Source organism: Humulus lupulus, chromosome 1 (assembly GCF_963169125.1).
Source record: "Humulus lupulus chromosome 1, drHumLupu1.1, whole genome shotgun sequence".
NCBI classification, from domain to species: domain Eukaryota; kingdom Viridiplantae; phylum Streptophyta; class Magnoliopsida; order Rosales; family Cannabaceae; genus Humulus; species Humulus lupulus.
In genome coordinates this window covers 146854035-146872702 of record NC_084793.1, presented here as the reverse complement: position 1 = coordinate 146872702, position 18668 = coordinate 146854035, and positions in this window count along the sequence as shown.

Here is an 18668-nt window from a genome sequence, read left to right as displayed (position 1 = left end):
TAATATACTGCTAGCAAGCAGGTAGAAACTAGAAACACTTCTAAAAATTGTATTTTTCTACATTATCATTGTTGACCGTTTTGTTTTTCAACTTACACAGAGTAATAAATGAATAGTTGTTTTGTATATAAAATCCAAAGTGGAATCTCTGCTGTGAATGATGAACCAAAGAAAGAGAAATATATGCGGTAATAATTGAATAAGACACAGGTTTGTAGTTGTTCAACCCAAAAAATATGACCTACGTCCACTTTTGTAAGTAATATTTATTATGAACTTTGAACCTTTCAGAACAGTTACATTGAGTTTGATTATGTTCTTGAGGCAGTTACCACAAGGGAGAGTACGAGCTCTAATTTAAGATGAACAATTACTGACTTTTTTCTCATGCTTATTTTCATTTTGATTCACATTATTTATAGATGCGGAGATGGGAAGAGTTGACGGTAGCAAGTTGTTTCCCGATTAGGCTACTTTCATGGACACTCGGATGGAGGCAGGTTTATGATTCACTAAAAATGGTAATCTGATGTGTCCAATTCATGAAGAGGTTGAGGGCACATTCTGGTGCTGAAGAAGGCTTTAGTGGCAAGGGCCACCAGCGAGCAGTGAGGGTCACCGGTGACAGGCTAGGGTAGTCGGTGATAAGGATTGGCGAGGAACCCCCTTGCCCTGGTGACTGACAACGACTTGGACAGTTAAGGGCCCCTTGACTTTGCACAATGAGAGAATTATACTTTTGTTGACGAAGTCTGTTTTTGCCTAAGTGTTGATGTAACGCCCTGGATAACCAAGACCGTTACACTGTGTGTTTAAAATAGTGCAAGACATGCTAATCAAGTCATTTAAACAAAATGTGAATTCAACGTCATCAACGGATTAGGAATAAAAGATTTTGGTCACAAACAGGCTATTTTTATTGAAAATGACAGTTTAATACATGGAAACTCAAAACAGGGTTTAGATGACTTAGTTACAGCAAATTTCTAGAGTTACAAATAATTCAAGCCACTCTAATGGAAAAATATACATTTTAGGTTTCCGTCCCTGTACAATTCCTCGACCGTGGCGGCCGAGCAGCTGACAATGTACACCTCGCCCCCAGAGCTCTCCAACTCATGGTTGACTCAGCCTGCCCTTGCCTTTACCTGCACCACGTAGCACCCGTGAGTCGAGGCCCAGCAAGAAAGCATGATATCATAGCAAGATCAACAATATTAATCAAATAATCCACAATGCACAACCAGGAATTCGGCATTTCATAGCATTTATCCAATCAGTGATAACACACAACAGATTAACAGTTTGATCCAGACAGCCAACAAATCATTTTCATAACACAATATTCACGATCATAATAAAAAATTTATCACGTTCATCAGATAATAATGTTCAGGGTCAGCGCCCTTAGTCGCACCCTCTATTTAACACACTGTCTTCGGCTTACTTGGGCCGCCCCGAGTGTAATGCTCACTGACTCCGCCCAGCTTAACCGAGCTCAAGGATAAATAAGCTGCCTCAGCTACCAGTGGCCGAGCCGCGCCCTGTGCGCAAATAATGATTCCGACACCCTTAGGCCGGTTATCACATGTCCCATGGCATAATAATACCATCTCATGACATGATACACAAGTATAGGGAGAACTTAGTCCCATCGTGTCCACATGGCAAATCACATTCACATATCAATACATACAAACATAGGGACCACTTAGTCCCAACCTAACCACATAATCAGGTGCACTTTCTTACCTTTCGATTCGCTAGCTTTGATCACTTGACTCCTTCAGCACGATCCCTCTCGAGCCCTAGCTCTCACCTAAACACAATCATAGGTCAAAGTCATCACCAAACTTGAAGTCTAAAACCTAGCCTCGGGACCAGTCCCGAGCCCCCGGGAAGTCCTAGTTCCACCAAACAAGGTGGTGGAACCAAACCCCAAACCCTTGGTCAAAAACCCTTGCAAATAACCCTAAAATCCCTTTCTGGAAACAGGGTAGCGCTACAGCGCTCTTAGGAGGGTGCTACAGTGCTACAAGCAGAACCAAATTCCCCCAGAAAGCTTGGCCTAGCCCTACAACGCCCAAAGGCTAGCGCTGTAGCGCTAGTCACAGACAGACAAACTCCAAATTTCCCTTCCTGCGATTTCCTCGAACGAAACTCAACCAAAACTTCTCCAAACCTTTACCAAACTGAAAAACAACCGTATGAACATACTCCACTCATCCCAAGTACCCCAAATACTCAAAACCCAATCACATGCATCTCTAATCCCAAAATTCACCATAGCTGACCCTAAGCTCAAAAACTCAGATGAAACCAGTCAAAACATCAAAGTTAGAAGCTCAGAATTCATACCTTTAATGGGGTTTCGATTTCAAGACAACCTCTACACCTCCTTAGCTTGCTCTCCCTCAACCTTTGGCCTGAATTCCCTAAAGTTCCCACCAAACTCAGCTTACACACCATAGTTCAAAAACCAAAACCAGAAACTGAAGAAACTACAAAACCTTAGCTCAAGTGTTAGGGTGACCTTGCTAAACCTCTGCTATTCTTCAAACCTAGCTTAGGATCCTTGATGCTCAGCCTAACCCAGCTCTCCTCTGAGCTTTGCTCCAAGAAAAGCCAAGGAAAATGGTGTGAGAACCACAAACCGACCCTAGAGAAAACTCTCTGTTTTTCCTCTCCCTTCTCTTTTCTTTCTTTTCCTTCTTCAGACTTCTGCAGTATTCTACCACTTCCACTAACATAAAGCCTCAATAATACCCACCTTTAAAAAAGCCAAATGACCTTAATGCCCTCCCTTTTATTTCTAACCCTTTAATCCACTTAAGGGCATTTTAGTCATTTCACCCCAATTCCCGCTAACTCCTCGAGTGTCTTTAATATTTACCGCTTACTACCCAATACCTAATTAACCACCAATAATATTCCTCGATGTCAAAATAGACCCCAATATACTCACTAAATTCCCATTTATACACCTAGGCTCACCCCCGAGTCGGGGATAAATCCCCGCCATGAATTTTCGCTAATTTGCTCACCAGGATCGTCTTGAGTCACAGATCGCAGATATATCCACATAATAATGTGGTCTCAGCATTAGCCTACCAATATACACACAAGTACACAAATATGCTCTCAAAGAGCCAAATTACCAAAATACCCTCACAGCAGAGTATATAGCCCCATGCATGCCTTTATCATCATAAAATAATATGACCCACATAATCATGCATATAATCACATAATAGCACAATAAATCAATTATGGCCCTCATGGCCTCCTAATCAAGGTCCTAAACCTTATTAGGAAATTTGGGTCGTTACAACTATCCCCTCCTTACAGAAATTTCGTCCTCGAAATTTTATTTGAACTGCCCGGAATATAAATTCCGAACACTGATTCCAGTTACCCCGGTCATTCCTTGACCTTACCATTTCTGGAGCGTTACCTTAACTCAAGGTACAACCTTGTTCTTTCTATCTCATAACTGAGCTGATCAATCCACATGGAATAACTCCATCTTTAACTGTAGATTCCTATCAGTCAACACATGAGTTTCTCCAACCCATGTCCTCAACATGGAGTATAGAATACACCGCGTACAGCTAACAGTGCCTAAACTGTGATCAGCTTAAAAACAACCTCACTGATCCTTTCCTGGATCCAAACAGTCTTAATACTCTGGGTCAAACTAGCTCTTCACCCCTTTATCTCTGGTGACACCCAAAGGAAGATACCATCTTCTAATTGAAACTCCATACTCCTGTTTCCCAATTCAGTGAAACTTCTCCATTTACTTTGAAAAGTGAGTTCCATGCTCTAATCTTTTAATAATCTCAATGATCCCCTGAACTACCTCAGGATCCAAATACATTATCCTACTTATCTCATTCCAACGAATGGATGATATACAATCCTTGCTATACCCTATCTTATCAAGTGTTCTTCCAACAATTGGATAACTTCCTTTCTCTCTGATTTACCACCCATCTGAAAATAATAGAATTCATCAGATTCTGATTATCTATTCATCGCCTTCCTTAATCCTCCCAAGACCTGAGAGTAAAACAGAGTCCTCATTCAATGAAATTAACCCCGAATCCCACAGAGGCTTACCATTCATCTTGATTAGAGTTCTGAATACCAGTCATCCGTATAAATTATCCTTACTGATAAAAGCTAGTTCTCCCCAGATGCTGGCCCATAATGACCCAACCGTCTTGGCAGCCTCTCCGCGATACCCATCACGATATTTCCTTATTCCCATTATAACATACTCAAAGGTTGTGATACCTATCACGATCTGTTATCAGGTTAAGAAATTTGTTCCTCATTTATTATATTCCTCTCCACCTAGGCCTCCAATACGAAACCTTCAAATTGTGGTACCTTTTTCCTGATGTTTGGATGAAAAGACCAAGAGAGTGGTACGAGATTCATCCAGAATTTCCATGTAATTTCGGTGCCCAAAAGAGTTCAGATTTGATCCTTTTTTCACGATAAACCTATACATAACACTGTAAAATCCTTAGCTAACTCCATTAAGACTTGCCTTTAATTCCTTTCATCAGGGATTTCCTTAACTGTCTTTCTTGATCCTTCATGTGACAATAATTCCAAGTATCAACTGGCTATCAAGCCCACTAGAAACTCCACTCTAATTCCTTTATCTAACATCATGCATAGATCATCACTTTCCTCCTGCCTTAGAAGTGTCATAACAACTTAGCAATTTATCCTAACTTCTAAAAATACGCAGAACTTAGCTCAAATATATGCACCACCACGCTTGCCCAAGGAAACTCCTACCTCCAAGGCATTCTTTAACCTTGACAAAGTTCTAACCAGAGTACATCACTATGCCGTCTATCAAGACAATCACAAGTCCAATTCAGATAATATTTAAATACTCTTTTCACCTATTTCACAAAAATAGTTTGGCATTGACCAAACCCTCAACACATGACTCAGCATCCTTGGTCCCCTTATTTATCAAAATAGCAACCTCCTGCCTATCCTTTTCCCTGATCTCCAGCTGGTAACAACCAGATCAAAGATCCCTAACTGTCCCTGGTCTCTAGCTGGTAATAACCAGATCAAAGACCCTTAACTATTCCTGATCTCTAGCTGGTAATAACCAGATCAAAGATCCTTCCTGAAAGATATCATCCTACTCAAAAATTGAGACTTAATTCTCACTGCCTTGTTAAAACCGTTCAATACAGCGTCTTAAATCTGATTCCATCACTGACACCAATCTTATCACCATCCCATCTTTTTACGCAAACGTACTCCTTGACAAATTTCTTGAATACTTATCTGGAATCCCACAAACTAATCCAGTCTGTCTTGTCCCACTGATACAACTCAAGTAGTGTTCATCATACTAGCTAAGGTTTTGATCTTTCCCCTGCAGTAGATCTCCCACTCCAGGTACAAATGCTAACCACTGAAAGGATTTCTTTTTTTTACATAAGAGTTACTGCTCCTTTCTCACAACCCATCACTGTTCCCCATACTTGACCAACTCTTCATACTCAAAATTCTTACGTTATGACTATCTTCGAGGATACTTCAAGTAGTAGCTAATGCGCTCATCGGTCTTAGTGTGCTTCTGATTAAATCTCTTCGTATCTGATCCCTTCCCTTCCAGTAGCTTAACCTTGAATACCTTTGAAGAATGAAGTTAATACCTTCTTAAACCTTACCTCTGACCCTGCTGCTTTAGTTGTGATACCATCAGTATAGTAGTCGTTCACGTTCCACTTCTAGCTTGGGAGTAGTACAACCCGTCACTGGTGAACTTGAATGCAACCCATCCATGTCATTTCTCTATTCTCTGCTCGTCAGACTTACCCATGTCGTTGAAGTACAAAACGACTAGAAATCCTTACTATTAATACATCACACCCCTCTCGGTACAAGCAATAATTCCTGAGATGTCTCTTTCCTTGATCCTTATCTAGTAATAACCAGAACGATAACTAACTCCTGAAGACATCCTCCTGTCTTGTAACGAGGCATTTAAACTCTGTATCCCTATCAGGCAATATCCACGAGTCCTACGACACGACATTCTGCCCAATTCACTTGTAAGTCGCATACTTTCTCAGGTAACTCAATAATTCCTTAAGCCAACCTAATATCATTCCTCATGCGTCCCTGATACCAAATCCTTCCATACTCAAGTTCCAAACTGTACCCAAAAGCTTCTAGCATACATATCCGCATCCTGACTGACTAATTTAATTTCCATTCGGTCCAATCAATATACTTCAAGAGATGCTCATGACTGTCTAGGGTTGTCCCTTATGTAGCACATTAACTTTCCTCAACGAATACTCATCTGAATCCTTCCTAATAGACACACAGCACCAAGTCCTTTAAGCTCTTTTTCCTAACCATAGCAAAGGCAATCCAATCAACTGGTCACTTCCGAGGAACTAACCTTGGGCTCTGAATGAATAAAATATCCCAGTCTTCCCCATCTTGATGGCCAACTTGTAAAATGAACCCCCTTCCTGTCCAAACCAGGAGCCATAAAACCACCAAAGGTTCTCATTCTTACATTCACTGAGTAGCCACACTTACTAAATTTCCACGAACAGAAATATCATCACCTGTATCCCTTTCATCTTAGATAATGAGGCCCTCTCTTTACTGCCCAAGCACAGACAACCATCTCAGAGTTTAACTCACAAATGCTTATCATCTCCGGCTTCATCCATTTGTACCATAACCCAAAGTGGATCGACCAACCCACCAAACTCGACAATATATACTACCGCTATCTTGCCACTTTCGACATCCTTTTACCACAAATGCCTAGTACGACTACTCTGTCCTAATTTATCCTTCTCATATCACTAAGAACGGGATTAGCCACACCCACTCGTTAATCGATTCCTAAACAAACCCAAACCTTCCTCGAAACTAGAGGATAATACTTCCATACAATAATTCCTGTCTGTTCCTCCTCAGTAACCTGCCTTTTTCATCCATCCAATCCCTTCTATCAGACCTCACAGCCTGACTCATATATCAACAAACATCTGCTGCGAATCTCAAGGGCAGGTGGAGGATTCCAACCCCCAACTATCATCCTCTATCCTTACCAAACCCCAAAACTGAGTCCAGTTAACCATTCTCAGCACATACACCCTGAATTAATCTGTCTTCACCGACTAAACTTCTCAGCCCTGACGTTTATACCCAAAGCCATTCCAAGGGCAGATCCAAATAACCATAACAATCAAACACACATAGAGCATATCAAACACCAATATTATGCATAAGTTATCAAATTTCTTTATCACTAGATGCATTCATACCTATTATGCCCTCCATGCCAATAAATAGGTATAGCATATAAGTTTAATTTAAACATATAATAACCCACAATCCATATATCATCGTTATCCATGTATTCATCCACACGCAAGAGCAATGCTAATCAGCATGCCTTAATATCATCACACAGCAGTCAAGGGCCAGGCCCCATCAGTATCTCATGCTCCCTATTAATCATACCATATAACACACTCCTATTTTATTCAAGAACTTAAGCATACAATTTCATGTATTCCACTACAAACCCTTGAGTCGAGCTTGTCTTTAGCGGCGAGTGTACATGCCCGGCTAATCTTCAGGAACCCATAAACCCAGATGACTCTGATACCAAGTTGTAACGCCCTGGATAACCAAGACCGTTACACTGTGTGTTTAAAATAGTGCAAGAATTGCTAATCAAGTCATTTAAACAAAATGTGAATTCAACGTCATCAACGGATTAGGAATAAAAGATTTTGGTCACAAACAGGCTATTTTTATTGAAAATGACAGTTTAATACATGGAAACTCAAAACAGGGTTTAGATGACTTAGTTACAGCAAATTTCTAGAGTTACAAATAATTCAAGCCACTCTAATGGAAAAATATACATTTTAGGTTTCCGTCCCTGTACAATTCCTCGACCGTGGCGGCCGAGCAGCTGACAATGTACACCTCGCCCCCAGAGCTCTCCAACTCATGGTTGACTCAGCCTGCCCTTGCCTTTACCTGCACCACGTAGCACCCGTGAGTCGAGGCCCAGCAAGAAAGCATGATATCATAGCAAGATCAACAATATTAATCAAATAATCCACAATGCACAACCAGGAATTCGGCATTTCATAGCATTTATCCAATCAGTGATAACACACAACAGATTAACAGTTTGATCCAGACAGCCAACAAATCATTTTCATAACACAATATTCACGATCATAATAAAAAATTTATCACGTTCATCAGATAATAATGTTCAGGGTCAGCGCCCTTAGTCGCACCCTCTATTTAACACACTGTCTTCGGCTTACTTGGGCCGCCCCGAGTGTAATGCTCACTGACTCCGCCCAGCTTAACCGAGCTCAAGGATAAATAAGCTGCCTCAGCTACCAGTGGCCGAGCCGCGCCCTGTGCGCAAATAATGATTCCGACACCCTTAGGCCGGTTATCACATGTCCCATGGCATAATAATACCATCTCATGACATGATACACAAGTATAGGGAGAACTTAGTCCCATCGTGTCCACATGGCAAATCACATTCACATATCAATACATACAAACATAGGGACCACTTAGTCCCAACCTAACCACATAATCAGGTGCACTTTCTTACCTTTCGATTCGCTAGCTTTGATCACTTGACTCCTTCAGCACGATCCCTCTCGAGCCCTAGCTCTCACCTAAACACAATCATAGGTCAAAGTCATCACCAAACTTGAAGTCTAAAACCTAGCCTCGGGACCAGTCCCGAGCCCCCGGGAAGTCCTAGTTCCACCAAACAAGGTGGTGGAACCAAACCCCAAACCCTTGGTCAAAAACCCTTGCAAATAACCCTAAAATCCCTTTCTGGAAACAGGGTAGCGCTACAGCGCTCTTAGGAGGGTGCTACAGTGCTACAAGCAGAACCAAATTCCCCCAGAAAGCTTGGCCTAGCCCTACAACGCCCAAAGGCTAGCGCTGTAGCGCTAGTCACAGACAGGCAAACTCCAAATTTCCCTTCCTGCGATTTCCTCGAACGAAACTCAACCAAAACTTCTCCAAACCTTTACCAAACTGAAAAACAACCGTATGAACATACTCCACTCATCCCAAGTACCCCAAATACTCAAAACCCAATCACATGCATCTCTAATCCCAAAATTCACCATAGCTGACCCTAAGCTCAAAAACTCAGATGAAACCAGTCAAAACATCAAAGTTAGAAGCTCAGAATTCATACCTTTAATGGGGTTTCGATTTCAAGACAACCTCTACACCTCCTTAGCTTGCTCTCCCTCAACCTTTGGCCTGAATTCCCTAAAGTTCCCACCAAACTCAGCTTACACACCATAGTTCAAAAACCAAAACCAGAAACTGAAGAAACTACAAAACCTTAGCTCAAGTGTTAGGGTGACCTTGCTAAACCTCTGCTATTCTTCAAACCTAGCTTAGGATCCTTGATGCTCAGCCTAACCCAGCTCTCCTCTGAGCTTTGCTCCAAGAAAAGCCAAGGAAAAAGGTGTGAGAACCACAAACCGACCCTAGAGAAAACTCTCTGTTTTTCCTCTCCCTTCTCTTTTCTTTCTTTTCCTTCTTCAGACTTCTGCAGTATTCTACCACTTCCACTAACATAAAGCCTCAATAATACCCACCTTTAAAAAAGCCAAATGACCTTAATGCCCTCCCTTTTATTTCTAACCCTTTAATCAACTTAAGGGCATTTTAGTCATTTCACCCCAATTCCCGCTAACTCCTCGAGTGTCTTTAATATTTACCGCTTACTACCCAATACCTAATTAACCACCAATAATATTCCTCGATGTCAAAATAGACCCCAATATACTCACTAAATTCCCATTTATACCCCCAGGCTCACCCCCGAGTTGGGTATAAATCCCCGCCATGACTTTTCGCTAATCTGCTCACCAGGATCGTCTCGAGTCAAAGATCGCAGATATATCCACATAATAATGTGGTCTCAGCATTAGCCTACCAATTTACACACAAGTACACAAATACGCTCTCAAAGTGCCAAATTACCAAAATACCCTCACAGCAGAGTATATAGCCCCATGCATGCCTTTATCATCATAAAATAATATGACCCACATAATCATGCATATAATCACATAATAGCACAATAAATCAATTATGGCCCTCCCGGCCTCCTAATCTAGGTCCTAAACCTTATTAGGAAATTTGGGTCGTTACAGTTGAGGGAATGACAGAGGTCATCCTCCTTAATGAGTGATAGCGATTGCGGTGTCTTGCCACTTAACCACTTGCTTTGACATGTGATCAGCTTCACCGGCCACCACGCGGCAATGCTTAAATTTGGGTATAACATTTACCCCCCAAGTAAGGCTCCATGCTAGCATGAGTCTGACTTAAATCAGTGAGGTGCGGTCCGTTCGATGTTGTTCTTTACATTGCTGTCTATGGGGTCTTCCTGTTGGTATTAATATAGTAATCAGTTTGTGTAGTGAAATGCATTCTTTTAAAGAAAATTCTTAATACCAGCTAGGATAATACATATATAGATATATTAAATCAAACACAAATAGAATAGGGATTACCTCGTGTAGCCTATCAAGACTCCACAAATCTTTTTGTATAAATCAACGATCTTCCTATCCTTATTCTGATAGCTCACACCTTGATCGTCTAGACCAATCCTACAAAACACAAGGATGTGTGTGGGCATGTAGGATTCAAAAGGTTGATTTAGAACTCACTAGATGTTGTGAATAGATCAAGTGAGGTTTGATAGGGAGAGGATGTTGTGAATAGATTTTCAGGTTTAGAAAAATCTATCGCTTTTTTTTCTAAGAGAGACTCTGATAGACAAAACTTCTAGAAAAACAACTTCGTGAAAAGTATAACTTCTTTTCAGGTTTATAAAGGTAACTAACTAATTTAATTAATCTTTATTTTACTTCAAATAAAATGATCAGTTATAACCTATTTAAATATTTAATTTAAATCATATTTAAAAAGAATAATTAAATAAACATATTATTTGAAATTCAAAATTCAAATCCCAGGATAGGAAATATCTCTGTGTGGCGCATCTCACTGTGCAATACAGTGAGTGGCGTGAGCCACATTAGAGTTTTCTCTAATTTTCTCATTTGTTTAAGACAATATATTTATCCCAAAATAAATATCAATTAATTCAAAATTAACTTTATCTTAAAATATCAGTTATAAATAAATATCTTATTCTAAATAAGATAATTATTAATCTCTCTCTATATTAATCCAAACGTGATTAATATTTATTTTTAACATATAGTTTTTCAAAATAAAAACTTTATAGTTAAATGATTAATTAATTCATAATTAATCAATTGTCCATAACTTTCACATAATTATTTCCTTGCCCTGGAAAATTAATTCATTTGCAATTAAGTCCTTCTTTCTACAAATCTTTCTTTTAGCGTCCTTACCATTGACAATGTAGGACAGAGGTGAACTGGGACCATGGACCTATAATACGAAGCTCCAATAAACCTGATTATTAATTAGACTCTTTAATCTATTAATCTTATTTATTAATTCCACGAGTAGTCCACTATAAATATGGAATTGCACTCTAAGAATTTATAGAATTATATTTGTAGAGTTTTCTCTTGTAGTATATTGATATAATCAATAAATGTAGTTATGTCCTCCATTTAATGGTTCGTTCATTAGAGCTGGTCAAGATTACCGTTTACCCTTCTAACTTCCTCTTGATCCTTAAGTACCATTAATTCACCAGAGAATAATTAATCTATAATCAAATTATAGATTTGAGCTCAATAACTATTCAATTCCATAATTAACCCTTAAGTGAACTAATATTCGATCCATTAGGAAAGTATGAATTCCATTATTTTAAATCATATTCCCAGCCATTCATGATATTGAATCTCCAAAATAAAAGTCATTAGCATCATTATACTAAGAAACATTAACGAGTGAATCAAAAGATCCAATAAAAATAAACAAGAGTTCATGAATACTCAGGATTTAGATTGATCTACAAATGATCATCTATTATGATAAGAATTAAATCTTTATTTCAAAAGATAAGTTTATAAAGATAATCAATTCTCATCGGTCCTGTCATATATAATCTCTATTATATACAAGACCTTTACAAAGATGTCTATCCGCATCAGTAATCTGAATCTAGATGACTTGCATCTTGTATGCTTAGTAAAATACACTAGTAACCATTAATTAAAGTTTCCTTACTATAATATGTTATTGACTATTCTATTTATTATATATGATCTTAATTCTATCATACTAATAGAAGATCATATTCTCATGAATGAATAAGGAATTTTCTTGATATTATAATTAATTCAAACAATAATTATAACATTCAAATATAATAAAATTATACTTTTATTTAAATAAATAAAATGTCTTTACATGATTTTAGGGCATTAATCCTAACAATATCCCACTTTTCCTCAAAGCAAGTGAGACATCTCCATTAATCCCATGTTGCATACATGACCCATAAACTACTTTGCATGAGGTGTTTTGTTAAACGGGTTCGCTAGGTTTTGTTCCGACGCTATCTTCACAACAATCACATCACTTCGGAGCACAATCTCTCTAACTAGATGGTATTTCCTTTCTATATGCTTTCCTCTTTTGTGGCTTCTAGGTTCTTTAGAGTTACCTACTGCTCCTTTGTTGTCACAGTATATGATTAGCTACTTATTTATATCTAGAACTACTTCTAGATCAGTGTAGAACTTCCTCAACCAAATCATTTCCTTAGTTGCTTCACAAGCCGCTATATACTCAACTTCCATGGTTGAATCTGCAATACTGGATTGTTTAATAATTCTCCAGACTACGACTCCTCCATCAAGAGTGAACATCGATCTAGACGTTGACTTATGATTGTCCTTATCTGATTGGAAATCAGAATCAGTGTATCCAGTAGGGTTTAACTCACCCCTGAATATACAAGCATATAATATCTCGTTCTCCTAAGATACTTGAGAATGTGCTTTACTATAATCCAGTGTTCCAAACCAGGTTTGATTGATAACAACTCACAATCCCTACTGCATAGCATATGCCGGGCCTAGTAGACAACATAGCATACATCAGACTCCCAACTACTGAACCATAGGGATACTTTCTCATGTCCTCTTCCTCTGAGGTGTATTTAGACATTCCTCTTTGGAAAGAGTTATTCCATGTCTGATCAATAACTGACCTTTCTTGGAATTCTATATAGAGAACCTTTCAAGCACCTTATCTATATAATTAGCTTGAGAAAGTGCGAAGATCTTGCTCTTCATATCTCTTAGGATGTGGATTCCCAGATCATAGCTCACTTTGCCCAAATCTTTCGTTTGGAACTTTATGGCTAACCACTTCTTTAAGTTTGATAGTGTTTCTACATCGTTGCCAATAAGTAGAATGTTATCCACATAAAGAACTAGGAAAATCACCACTTTTCCTTTGATATATTTATATACACATCCTTCGTCGACATTCTATTCAAAGCCATATGTTTTAATTGTTTCATCAAAGGTAATATTCCAAGATCTAGATGCTTGCTTTAATCCATAAATGGATGTCAAAAACATACACAACTTTTAATCTTCCCCATTCTTGATGAACCTTTCTGGTTGTACCATATAGATACTTTCATCAAGATATTCATTAAGGAAGGTTTTCTTGACGTCCATCTGCCATATCTCATAATCGTATGTGGCAGCTATGGATAAGGGGATGCAAATGGATTTCAACATGGCCATAGGAGAAACTGTTGCTTCATAATCAACACCTTCTCCCTAAGTGTAACCTTTGGCTACTAGACTTGCTTTGAAATCAACACTTTCCCATCTACATCTCTTTTCTTCTTATAGATCCATTTGTACCCAATGGGCTTGACATCTTTAGGTGGGTCTACTTGGTTCATGGCTTCTTGCCATGTCTCCTTTCCAGAATAATCCATAGCATCTTTGAAGGTTAATGGATCGTCCTTATTTGTATTAGAAACAAGGACATGTGCTTCATGTTCGTAGTGAACATGTTGTCTCACATTCCTCCCACTACGACGTTGCACTGGGGTTTCCTTTTCAGGAATAGTGGTTTCCTTCGTTTTTTGTTTATCATTTAATGATGACGATGAAGGTGATGGAATCTTATAAGCTGCAAATTTCTCCAATACTACCTTGCTCCGAGGGTTATAGTTATTAATATAATCGTGTTCATGGAAGGTCTCATTTGTTGAAACAAACACATTTTGGTCTTAGGGACTATAGAAGTAACTGTCTCTTGTTTCTGGAGCATAGCCCACGAAAAATGCATACTTCAGACCTTGAATTAGGTTTCCCTGATTTAGGCTTAAGAACATGAGTAGGACAACCCAAAATGCAGAAAGGTATATTTCCATTCCAAATTTCCAGTGGTGTTTTGCTTATGGTCTTAGATGGGACCACATTAAAAATGTAGTTCGCTGTTTGAAGTGCATATCCTCAGAATGAGAGTTGAAGTGAAGAGTAGCTTAACATAGACCTGAAAATGTCCAAGAAAGTCTTGTTTCTTCTTTCTCAAACACCATTTTGGTGTGGCGTATGCTTAGTATGCCGCACTAGTAACCATTCATTAAAGATTCCTTACTTTAATATGTTACTGACTATTCTATTCATTATGTATGTTCTTAATTCTCTCATAATAATACAAGATCATATTCTCTTGAATGAATAAGAAATTTTCTTGATATTATTATATAATTAATTCAAACAACAATTATAATGTTTAAATAAAATAAAATTGTACTTTTACTTAAATCAATAAAATGTCTTTACATGCTTTTAGGGCATTAATCCTAACACTTCTAACTTAGAATCCTTGAGTTGGGGAAGTCATTAAGTGGGATGAGGTGGAATTGAAACTCCTAGTAGAGCTAATGACCTTGCCCGTAGCTGGTAGGGAAGTCCTCCTAGCAGATTTCCTAACTTGGGCTCCTCAAGTTGAGGAAGCCATCGGTGAGAGGGATGAAGTTGAGGCCCTACAGACAGCCACCGACTTCGTCTATTGCTGGGATGAGATCTTCTAGTCACAACGGAGAGGCGATTTGCCTCCTGAGTGACTTGGCTTGACACGGGGGCCAATCCTCGTTAGTGGCTTGTGCATAGCTTGATTGTATTGCGAGTTTCTGGAGTAGAGGCCACTCTCTACTCTCGCAATTCCCTCAGCATGTCGACTGCACTGAGGACATTTTTGGGTGCCTCCCCGATTATGAAGCCACTCAATGAACAACCTGCCCTTTCCGCATGCGTGGACCTAAGTTGTCTTCGCACTGAGGAGTGCACTTGTCCCTGAGATTTCCTTGGCACTGGTTGCTCTTCATTTTGAGAGTTGGCTCCCCTTCAATTTTTTTTACTCATATTCGTGCCCCGGTTATTCTTTGTGTGGAGAGTTATCGACATGGTATGGTGCTTGAAGTGGAGTAAGTGCTCTTGTTTCTTTGAGCAATGGCTTGCTTCAGTTCTGCCCATTTGCAACGAATTCATAGAAATTTGAATTCTTGTGCAGCATGGGCTCAAACTGGTTTTGCATTTCACTAAGGCGGTACAGTCCATAACCACACATCCTCAGGGATGGGATAACTCCTAAGCCCATACCCACGTGTTCTACTCCATTATCAAGGATTCTCCTTTTCAACATCTTTTCATTGTAGCGAGTCATGGGGCTACTAACGAGATAAAGCTTTAGTACCTACCCTAAGGTGATTGGCAACATGACAAATATTAGAGGGTCCCACCTTTTGGGTCTTTACATAAGCGGTGGCAGAGAGCCTCCTAGGCAAGCCTCTTTAATAAAGTGGCGAGGAATAGCCCATTGGCCCCACTCACACTGCAATCTAGCATAAGGACAGAAATGCCAATTTCTCCTTCTTCATCCCCCTCTCGTAACACCTTCCTGGTTGAAAGAGTGATGAGTGTTAAGCTTAAAAGGTGCACTTTTTGAGACTACTCGGCAGCCCATTTTTGAAGCTTTCGTCCCACCACCTAATATTTTTATTGGTAAGCTTTGGCCCCCTTTCTTTAGCCCATCAATTTTACGTCTTGTATGATTTTTTTCTTGAATCCCATTGAATGAATGAGCCATATATTTTTCTTTTGGGAAATCTTTGTAATGCCTTACTAATCCTGGATTGTTACACTATGTTTTTTAAATAGTGCTTAACTTGATAAGCGAGTCATTTGGCATGAAAAGTGTAATTAAAATATAAATAAATGTTTATGTACTAAAACTTTTGGTCAAAAGATTAATCTTTTCATTAAATCCTACAAAAAATTACATGAGATCTCAAAAAGGTTTAGCAAAAACAATTACATTCATAATTTACAAAAAACAGTCGACCTAAGCAATATATTAGGTCTATACCCTAAATTCCTCCAAATCCCTCTACTGTGGCATCCAAGCAGGCCGAACATGTAGGCACCGCTCCAAAGCCCTCCAACTCATGGCTGGTCGTCCTTTCCCTTGCCCTTACTTGCACGATAGAGCACCCATGAGGCGAGGCCTAGCAAGAAAAGTTCCACAAGACATACATAATAATATTAGCATGAATATATAACAATTCATATAAATAACAATTCCCATAACTAATAAGTTATAGCCACCTATATTCAATAATCATATTTGCATTCAGTATCAACTATACTAAGTAATTCGCATCACTAGTAAAGTGTGTCTCATAACACTAAGATTATGGTAATAATTGTTTGTCCATAACCAAATAAGTTACTATTAAGCATAATAAACAAAGCATGCAATAAGAATACGCCGCCCTAGCTCATTTCAATATTATACAGTTATAACTATTTCCAGATACAATAGGGCCAATGCCCGCTTCACATGCAATATCAACTTTTCTTACCTCGAGTCCTGCGCAAAAGCTGAAACGACCTCGAGTCCTGCACAGAAGATGAGACGAACTCGAGTTCAATCCTTTTTCCCGAGCTTGGAAAAAACCCTAGCCACAACATGAATGATCTACTTTTTAGGGAATAAGTCTAAAACTCGAGTCCAAACAAAAATCCTAGCTCTTGGGCTTCCAACCACACTCAACACGGGACTGGAAATCGTTCCCCAAGCCCCCAAACGAGCTCCCAAATCAGGCTCTAAAACCCGTGAACTAAATCCCAAAAATCATAGAAAACTACCACTTTGGCGCACCTGGCGCGGTCACGCCCACATAAATATTTGGGTTTCTAGAGCACTAGCACAATCGCGCCTCACCCTGGCGCGGTCATGCCTACATAAATATTTGGGTTTCTAGAGCACTAGCACAGTCGTGCATCACCCTGGTGCGGTTGCGCTGGTGTCCTGGAAACCCAAAATTGAACTCAAAATCCCTTACTTTCTAGGACACTAGCGTAATCGAACTAGGTCGCCAGAAACCCAAAACGAACGCATAATGTTCTTGTTCTTCCCCAATTGAATCCTTGCAATTTCAAGGTCCTAAGTTACGATCCCAAACAAACTTTCAATAGATTTTACACCGCAAAATGACCATAAACAACACTACAAATCCAAAACATCATTAATGTATCATTAAGACACTAAAAACACAAAGATACCAAGATTTACCCCTTTGATCTTTTGAACTAAAGCTCTTGCTTAAATCCAAAAATTAAACTACCTAAATCCATCCTAATTGTAATGCCCCAAATTTCCTAATAAGGTTTAGGACCTTGATTAGGAGGTCGGGAGGGCCATAATTGATTTATTATAGTATTTCATGATTATATGCATATTTACGTGAATTATATTATTATATGACGGTGAGTGCATGCGTATGGGAGAATTTATTATTGTGAGGGTATTTTGGTAATTTGGCCACTGTGGGCGTAATTGTATATCTTGGGTGCATGATTGTGATTAATTAATATAGCCACATTATAAGGTGGATTGGTTCGAGCTATCGACATGAGACGATCATGAGATGTAAGTGTTCGGTCTAGTCATAACGGGTTTAAGACCGGGGCTCGGGGTGAGTCTCGGGGTGAATTTAATGGTTAGAGCATTAGCGGGAAGTAAAGGGTAATGGGATATGGCTTATTGGTGTTTGAGAATATTGGGAATAGCGGGAATTGGAGGGTGTTAATTGTGATTAATGAAATAGGTGCGAAAGGACGGTTTTGCCCTTGGTGGCTGCTAAGGTTTTATTTTAGACCTAAGGGTATTTAGGTCTTTTTACCCTAAGAGATATATATCAGCCATTAAGGCTACAGAAGAGTAACAAAAACAGAGCTTCTTTTCCTTCTCTCCCGATAGATTTTCTTCCTCTTTTCTCTTTGGATTTTCAAGCTTAGTTTGAGGAATTAAGCCGAGGAACCAAGCTTGGTCAAGCTAGGGTTGTGCTCCACCATTGAAGAGGGTGTGTTGTTGAGATTAAGGTGAGTTTCTAGCCACTAGAACTCTTGGTTTTGCTCTGTTTTCTATGTTAAGTTTCAGCTGGTTTTTGAGTTGGAAACTTGGGAATTGGTTGGAGTTTTGGCTAGGGTTCTTGGGGTTGTGGTCCCTAGGACATGTGGGGATGGTTTTTGGGTTCATTTGGCACCAAAAATGGGATTTGGAGGCATTAGAATCGAGTT